Raw genomic sequence first — 9,465 nt, forward strand, 5'->3', positions numbered from 1 at the left:
AAAAAAAAAAAAAAAAAAAAAAGAAAAAGAAAGAAAGAAAGAAAGAAAGAAAGGAAGAAAGAAAGAAAAAGAAACCATGGCTTCTTACACCATGCACCATGCAGTACTTTCAAGAGCTAGCTCATGCTACACCATGCAGTACTTTCAAGGGCTAGCTCATGCTATACCTTTCAAGGGCTAGCTCATGCTACACCATGCAGTACTTTCAAGGGCTAGCTCATGCTGCAGAAGACCAGAGCTTCACTGGAGATTTACATGTCAAAATACCCAGGAGCAGCACAGGACCTCTATCTCTTCATCTTTTGTGCTATAATGGGAAGGGGGAATATCTAGTTTTGTTTTCTTTCAGTACTGGGAATTAAACAAGAGGCCTTGTGCATGACTGGCAAGTGCCCTTCCATTAAGCTGTATTCCTAAGGGCTAGTTTTAACTAATAATAACTCCGTGACTTCAGAACTCCTCTCTCATGCTTTTGAAGTTTACTAGCAAATTGAGCAACATTGTGGCTTCACTGCACCATGTGGTTTGAGCAAGTTACTGAAGCCCTGTATACCAGTTTTATTATCACTAAATGGTGGACAGTTTAGTCTGATTTCCATGTGTTAGCTGTATGGACTAAATGGGTTAATACATGAAAAGAACTTAGAAACTGGAAACAGGAAGCACTAGATAAATAACAGCTGGTGATATAATAAGTATCATCATTAATTTCAAAGACCTGTGCTTGTGGCATCCAAGAGCATTGTGGTCTTAGGTACATTTCCAAGAGCATTGTGGTCTTAGGTACATGTCTTAGGCTTCTCTACCACCCTATGCAATATCCCAAGATAAGAGTCCTTGTGAGGATCTTCTCCCAGGAAGTGAAAAGCAGAGAGAGATACTCAGTGTGGCCACACTGGGGACAGGAACAAAGAAAGGGGTCCAGTGTCCCCAAGCCCATGTTCACACTACTGACAGGAGCTCTATTCTTAAACAGAAAAAGAATTGGAGTAGAGAGGCAAGAGGTATGAGGAGTGAAGTAGTCTCTGGTCAAGCCTTGTAAGATAATCACTGCTTTACTCCTGCACTCCACCCACCATCACAGGAACCCTGTCCATCCTGTAATGGTTTGTTCTTCTGGGATTTGAGGTTAAATTGTGAGTCACAATGAGGAATCATGATTTTTGTTTGGTTGTTTGGTTGTTTTTGTTTTGCTTTGTTTTTGGCAAAAGTACCTTCTACATGTCTAGTTCAGACTCAGGCTTATTTTTAGAGCCTAGATTCTTCTTTTGTAAGGCAGGATTAATAACATACGCTTTCATGGAGAGTGGTTCAGGCAGAATCTCCTAAGTGCTCAAAGTGTGAAAATAAATGACTGTGAATGTTCAGCCATAGATGGGACTTCTGCATCACACATACACACACAAACACACACACAGGTGCATACACACATACATGCACACACATGTACACATATACACACATACACAGATGCATGCACACAGATGTACAAGCACGCTCAAACACGAGTATACACACACACAAGTGCACATGTACGCGTGTATACACAGATGCACAGGTATGCGCACGCCCTCTCATACACACACATGCATCCACACATGCACCTACACACACCCACACACACCCAGGCTCAGAGAGCATTACAGAAGAAAAGTGGAAAGAATGTAAGAGCCAGATACGAGGAAGAATATTGTTCTCTTACATGATACGGCCATTGCACCCATGAACGGACAGCAACTGTGGCTAATTGCCCAAGGTCAAGCCAATTACAAATTCCAACATGGGGATGGAAGGAGCTCCTGAGGCCTTGCTGCTAGCTGGGGAGCTATTGGCAATTGATGGCTACTAGAGAAGAAAGCATCACTTTTCAGGGGGTTAGAGGGAGGTGGCCACTGGCTGGTTGCCCATGCCTCAGGGGATGACCCCTCAGCCATGCACAACTTGGCAGCATTGATTGGACTTGGTGGATTACAAATACAGAAGACTTGAAGCTGCAAAGAAGACATGTTGGGGAGCTGGGAAGATGACTCAGTGGGCACAGTGCCTGCTGTGCAGTTGCGAGGACTAGGCCTGGCATCCCCAGAACCAACACTGAAGCAGGATGATCGTGATAAACTGTGGGTGCTATGACCCCTGGGTGGGACCCAGAGGACCATACAGCCCTAAAAATACCCATGTGTGCTGGCATGCCATGTGACACAAATAGAGGATCCTAGCAAACTAGTGAAACCTTAGATTGGGCCTGGAACAGGGCAGGGACTGCTTCCCTCGTCTTTATGGAAGTCCCCTCCGGTGCTGGCAGCCCGGCACCTCCCCATAGTGCCAGTGGGATGGTTGGCTGCTCCAGGGCTCATGTCGATTCCCCATTGGTCCAAAGGTTGTGTGTGTGTGTGTGTGTGTGTGTGTGTGTATAAAGACAGCTGCTGCACAATACAGTAGATTTGCACTTCTATGCTGGTGTCTGGAATCTATTTCTGGGGTTCGTGACTCTGCTGCTCCCTCATCCCCTCCTGCATCCCTGTTTCCACAGTAGACACTGCACATAGAAAGCAGAAACAGGAAATTTCTCCATCCATCTGGATAACCAGACTAGCACAAGTATTAAGCTATGAGTTCAGCAAGAGACTTTGCCTAAATATATAAAGTGGAGAGTGATTGGTGAAGCCACCCATCTTATCTTCAATCTACATGAACATGCACTATGCACACACATGCAAACATTCATACATGCGTACACACACACACACACACACACACACACACGCATGCACCTGTAAAAGTCAAATGAACAAATCTGTTAAATTTTCACTTCTCAAAGATACCCCTGAAGAAATAGGAAGCCCAAACATCTATATTGAAGATAGGATACATTTTACAAAACCGGGTAGTGGTCCATACCTTTAATCTCAGTATTGCAGAGGTAGAGCCAGGCAGATCTCTTGAGTTTGAGGGCAGCCTGGCCTATAAAGTGAGTTCCAAGTAAGCCAGGCTACATAGAGAAGCTGAATCAGGATGTTAAAGTGCTTAGTAATAGAATCTCCTGGCCTCCATTTGTATACTGCTCTATTCTCTGTCAAAACTGGAGCCAGGCTTTTTTTTTATTCTTTTCTTTTTTTATTTAAAAAGTAAACTTTTAATATCAAGTGGAATTACATAACTTTTCCTCCTCGCTCTCCTCCCTCTTACCCCTCCCAGATGCCTTTCCTTGAAGCCCTGCCACATCTTCCAACTCTCAAGATGACAGAATCTTTTTCATTGATTATTATTGCTACACATATACATCTCAAATCTCAGATTCGTCAAAGAACTTGAGTGTAGCAGCAAGGCTTCTCCCAAAAAGAAAACAACAGAAAAGAGTCTTCCAAGTGTTCTTTACATTTCTAGATGCAGAAAAGTAATACTCTAAAGATTATGATTCAAGAACATCTTGATTCAAAAAAACCAGATAAACACTTATCAATAAAAATTCCAGGCTAATCTCACGTGTGAGACTATATGTGAAAAATCCCAAGCATAATATCAGCAGGTCAAACAAACACACTATCCAATAAACATGTATAACCTGATACCAAATTTAGATTCATTTCCATGACGTAAGAGTGGAACTTCTACTACAAGATCCATAACTACAAATAACCATATTAACAGAGTGGAGGATTAAACTTCATCAGCCGTCATCAATAATAATCAAGTGCTCCCCCGACACTCCTTCTTCCCTCCTCTCATCCTTTGACAGGTGTCATGGCTGCACTCTGTTCTTGCTACTCTTCTAGCCTTTCATACATAAACAACACCCTTCCTTAGTTCATGTGTTTTGGAAAACACATTAATTCTCACTGCTTCTGTCCCACATCCCATTGCATACCAGAGATCTGGCCAGTGCATTACCCAGAAGTCTCTGCTCTCCAGCCTGTGTTTTAGACACAGTCCAGCAGTTATCTTCCCATAAAGTCTCTGCCTACATGTCGCTCTTCTAATCTTTGGGTTCTTGTCAGCTCGACTCTTTCGGATCTTCGGTCTCTGGATGCTGAGCTTGGGATTTGAACAGAAAAAAATCTCCAGAAATCCCCAAATTTAAGTAGCCCCAAATTCTATAGCTGTGTTTTATAAAAGTTTGGGTTGAATCGAGATAACACCCTGATCCATCAATTCAGGTCTTGCTTTATGAAAGTTAGAGTTGAATCAAGATCCACGAATTCAGGTCTCGCAGGTTACAAAACCTTTCCACTCACCAACTGTCCTTCATTAGCGTAACGGTGCATACAGCAACAGAGCTGGAGCCAAACCCTTGTAGTGAACAGTGAGATCATTCTAGACCTTTACTTTCTTCAGGCACAATTCTTCCTGAAAACAGCAGTAACATCAGCAGCAGCAGCAGCAGAAGCAACAACAATAATAACAATACAACAACTACTACCAAAACAAAACAAAAAACCAACCAACCAAGTAAACAAACAAGAAAAAATGCTTAACATTCAGTTAGCTTGGCATTCAGAAAGTTCATTTGACTTTGGCTATGGTGACCCATTGTTATTTTGTTTTTTGAGGGAGCACTGGCCCAGACAGTTGTTATTGGCTGACTCACGAAACAATATTGTGGCTAGAGATGACACAAGGGAATTTATTTCTGCTAAGATTTGAATGCTTTTAAAGGTTTTAATAGAAGTTGGTGGTGTTAGTGAAAACTTTGCCTCCAGGCACAGGGTGAGAGTGAAGACGTTTCAGGGTTTGCTTTTCTTCCAAGTGTTGGCACTACTGCTCTAAGGCCCTTAGAGACAGGAGGGAGAAGGGGAGTGGACATTTGGCAACATTCCCTGAGGTTATAGGCCACCATTTCCCCTTCCTACTGCACTGACATGCAATCCCTGGCAAAGCTCTACCAATTCCCTAGGTTTGCTCTCCTGTGTCCACATTTCCCAAACACTTTAAAACAATGCCCGTAAGAAAGGTCTGGGGAAACTTGTAGGTTTAGGTCCTGATTAATGAACCAGGCAACAACAGCAGACACAAATGCATGAGACATTGGTGCGATAGGGCGGACGAATGCAAACTGAAGATAAATTTAGCTTTTTGCTTTTGTGCTACTGACAAGGAGCATGCCAGCAGACTCACTTTTTCTTGGTGGTAACTCATTATGTTATGGTATCCTGTTCATCTGATTAGCTATTGATTCATCTATTGTTCATAAAGTAGACCAGTAGCTGGCTGTGCTATGAAATTCCATCCTTATGTGACTCCCACTGACCAAAAAGTACTAGCTGTACCTAATCTATTTCTAGATGCAGGGAAAGAGGAAGTGTAGAATACAGTTGGTTGTCCCTTAGCTATGAGCATCCTGAAAGATGTTGAAAGAATGGTTAAGTAAGCATATGATACAATCACATCACTAACTAACTTTCTCAGGAAGCTTCTTAAAATAGCCTTCATCCTCCATCACTGGATATAGTGGATTTTACAGATTGGAGTGTAGCCTTAGGTCCAGAGTTCACAGCATGTCTCGTTTTTCATGGTTTAAGACGAGCACATTAGTGACATCAGTAAGAGAGCTTCAAGACTTGCCTGTCATTCCTTCCCCGGCAATAGGTGAAGCCAAAGGTCAGGTAACACTACAATAAAGGATAAATGGGAATGTACATAAAAGAACTCTCAAAAACTGGTGGGAATCCTGTGGCCCTTGAAAACCCAGCATAGCCCCCAGAGAGGGAAAAGTAAGGCATCTTGTATCTTTTTCTACCCTGACATTCATTTCAGAGCAAGGATTCCTGTGGGAGAAGTGCTGGAGGCTCCTTATTGCCGTTTCTGTTGACAGTACAGGAGACTCCTCGACCACCACAGTCTCTGAATGTAGTATGGAGGGGGATTGCTCAAAATACACAGTTACACGGTTATAGAGCTCACCGCAGTTCGCATCTAACACGGAGCAGCTCAAGTTCAGTGTTAACAGTAACCCCGCTGGCAGAGTGCAGCCGTCCTGAGGCAAGCTACTGCCCGTAGCATATCTCCATACTAAAGACTAACGTCATTCAACCACGCTAACACAGGCAGCAGCCTCATAGCCCCAACTATTCTGTCCAGGCCCAGCCACAAGGCCCCTACACTGGCTTCCAAACATATGTAATGCCCTATCTCCCCCAAACAGGTAAACCTGAATGAACGAGAAGCTGGCACAGATCTTGTAGCTCTGTGGCTTCTCGGCTTAATGGATAACCGGGTGTCAGCCTTGGTGCCTTGCCAAGCACGACTCAGGCACTCAGCCTACAGCACACTTATCCTTCTACCACACCCCAACAACTAGCTAAACTCCCCTCCCTGACTGACAGCATATCACAAAGCTGGCCAGCCCATAGTAACTGTACAATCAAACCCAACCTGACAGCTATTGAGTGGCTACCATGCCCATATTGGTGAGTCTGCCATATAACTGTCCTGCCCTAAATGTCATCATCACAAAGCCTAGGATGGCCCCCAAACCAACCAAATAGTAATCTCCATCCTCCAGGAACCCCCATCCTCTGTATCCATCAATCCCCATCCCCTGTACAATTAGATAACCTGCAATGCCTACACGCATACCAGAACCAGTCTCGGAATCAAGGTGACAGCTTCCCCATGGCTCCACTGCACAGCTGGCAAGGCTTGGCCCAGATGACTGCATGCTGCATGGAAGAGAGCCCACCATCTAGTCACTGCCCTCGCACCATCCGCAAGTCCTTGCTCCAGCTTCCTAGCCAGCCAGGCAGTGATCCTACCCCAGGAAAATCATACCATGTCAAACACATCTATAGACACGCACAGTCTTGTCCACTAACACAACTGCAGAAACCTTTTCTAAGGAGTACAGCTGAATAAACAAAAGGAGGCAGCACCAACTATACACAGACTCAGAACTAACTGGCTATAGGTAGCCAATATCCCAGAACACATCACAGGAAAAATTCCTCCTCTTATGGAGGGAAAAACTCCTCCCAAAATTGGAAGATGTGCTTGTTTCATTAGATGTTTAGATATCAGTGAAGGAACACAAGAAACATGAAAAAACAACACCCTTATGGGAATCTAATATTCCTACAGCAATAGACACAAAGATAGGACATATAAAAAAATGGGATTGATGATGTTGTATCAGTGAGATAAAGAGAATACGGAAGATAACTCAATGACATCTGGATAGCCATTCATGATCTAAGCGAGACACTCAGCAGAGAAACAGACATTGCAAAGACAGATCAAACAAACCTTTCATTTGAAAAACTCAATGATTGAAATAAATAATCAAGAATCACAATAACAGACTAGGCTAAACAGAGGGAAAACTGCCTGAATTTAAAGGTAGGTTTAATTTCAATTAATCTAGTCGGAGATGGAAAGAGGAAAGTGTTGGGGAAATTTTTCTACAGAACCTTGAAACACTATTGAGTGGGAAAATAATTGCATTGTGGAACTTCAGATGCAGGGGGATGAGGAAAGCTACAGACAGTATATCTGATCAAACAACAGCACGAAAGTCCTAAGCTTTGAGAGAACTATGAATCCTGATTAGACCCAGTCCAATTAGGCTTCTCTGAAGTGTTCATTAAACCAGTCAAAGGACAATGAAAGAATTCAAAAGCAGCATGGAGAAGTCGAGTCACCAATATGGAAAGCTTTACCAAGCCAACAGCAGATTTCTGCTCACAAGTATTGCAGCCCCAAAGACCGTAGGATAATACCCTGAGTATTAGAAGAAGAAAAAAATGCCAGTGGACCGTGCTATACAAAGCAAAGGCATCCCTCAGAAATGAAGGGGAACAAAGCCTTCCTCAGACAAACAGACACTGAGGGAGATCATCAACACTCCAAAGATTTGTAAAAACTACTTATTAAGGGAGGAACTGGCATCATGAAAACATGCAAACCACAAGAAACTCAAGAAGGAAGACCAAAGTGGGGATACTTCGATCCTTCTTAGAAGGGGGAACAAAATACCCATAGAAGGAGTTGCAGAGATAAAGTGTGGAGCAGAGACTGAAGGAAGGACAATCCAGAGACTGCTCCACCTGGGAATCCTTCCCATATATCACCAAACCCAGACACTATTGTGGATGTCAGCAAGTTCTGGCTGACAGGAGCCTGATATAGCTGTCTCCTGAGAGGCTCTGACAGTACCTGACTAAGACAGAAGTAGAGGCTCACAGCCATCCATTGGACTGAGCACAGGGTCCCCAATGAAGGAGCTAGAGAAAGGACCCAAGGAGCTGAGGGGTTTGCAGCCCCTTAGGATGAACAGCAATATGAACTAACTAGTACCCTCAGAGCTCCGAGGGACTAAACCACCAACCAAAGAGTACACATGGTGGGACTCATAACACCAGCTGCATATGTAGCAGAGGATGGCCTAGTGGGTCATCACTGGAAAGAGAGGCCCTTGGTCCTGTGAAGGCTTTATGCCTCAGTGTATGGGAATGCCAGGGCCAGGAAGCAGTAGTGGGTGGGTTGGTGAACAGGGGGAGTGGGGAAAGAGGTAGGGTTTTTTTTCCGGAGGGGAAACCGGGAAAGGGGATATCCTTTGAAATGTAAATAAAGAAAATATCTAATAATAAAAGAAAACATGCAAAAGCTTAAACCTCGCTGGTAGAGTTCATATAGGACTAAGAAAGAGCAAGAAATCAAAGCTTCTCACTGCACAAACCCACCAAACCACAATGATTCACAACAAGAGAGGAAGAAAGATACACACAATAACAAAATAACTAACAATATGACAGGCATAGGTTTTTGCCATTAATAGTGACTTTAGTGTTAAATGGATTAAACTCCTCAATTAAAAGAAATGTTACTCAGTCAAACATAGATTTTTAAGACAAAAATACTAGAAAAGAGATTTCTGTACAATAGCCCAAAGATCGATTCAACTGAGTGATGTCCAACACCGGATCGTCCAAAGTACAAATCATAAATTACAATATCCAGAGGGAAGTAGAACCTGCCATATACAACAACTAGGGACTCCAACTCTCACTTTAATTAACAGTCAGTGCTCGCTTCGGCAGCACATATACTAAAATTGGAACAATACAGAGGAGATTAGCATGGAACCTGCACAAGGATGACATACAAATTCGTGAAGCATCAAAAAAAAAAAAAAAAATCAACGATCAGATCATCCAGAGAGGAAAATCAACATTACACTACACTATAGACAAATGAATCCAATGTATTTATAGGACATTTCACCCAATCCTTTCCAAGATACACATTCCTCTTGTTACCCCATAAGAACTTCTTCAGAACAGATCATGTAAGATCATAAAACAAGACTTTACAAATTAAAAAAAAAATCCAAGATTATAGCCTGTATCTTCTCTGACCACAATAGAATGAAAGAAGACATAGCCATAAGAGAAACTGAATTTTTTTAATTGAAATTATTTTATTTATTTACATTCCAGTCCTTGCTCCCTCCTCCACCCACCCACCCACTCACCC

The 9,465-nt window shown here is 42.9% G+C and overlaps 1 non-coding gene across 1 annotated transcript; it reads left to right on the forward strand.

The window, feature by feature from the left end:
• The first annotated feature begins 9,013 nt into the window (after nucleotides 1–9,013).
• LOC116071980 lies at nucleotides 9,014–9,120 on the forward strand. The gene has a single exon (XR_004111263.1). It is a non-coding gene; the product is annotated as a U6 spliceosomal RNA (small nuclear RNA).
• The last annotated feature ends 345 nt before the right edge of the window (nucleotides 9,121–9,465 follow it).

This window comes from Mastomys coucha, unplaced genomic scaffold (assembly GCF_008632895.1).
Source record: "Mastomys coucha isolate ucsf_1 unplaced genomic scaffold, UCSF_Mcou_1 pScaffold1, whole genome shotgun sequence".
NCBI classification, from domain to species: domain Eukaryota; kingdom Metazoa; phylum Chordata; class Mammalia; order Rodentia; family Muridae; genus Mastomys; species Mastomys coucha.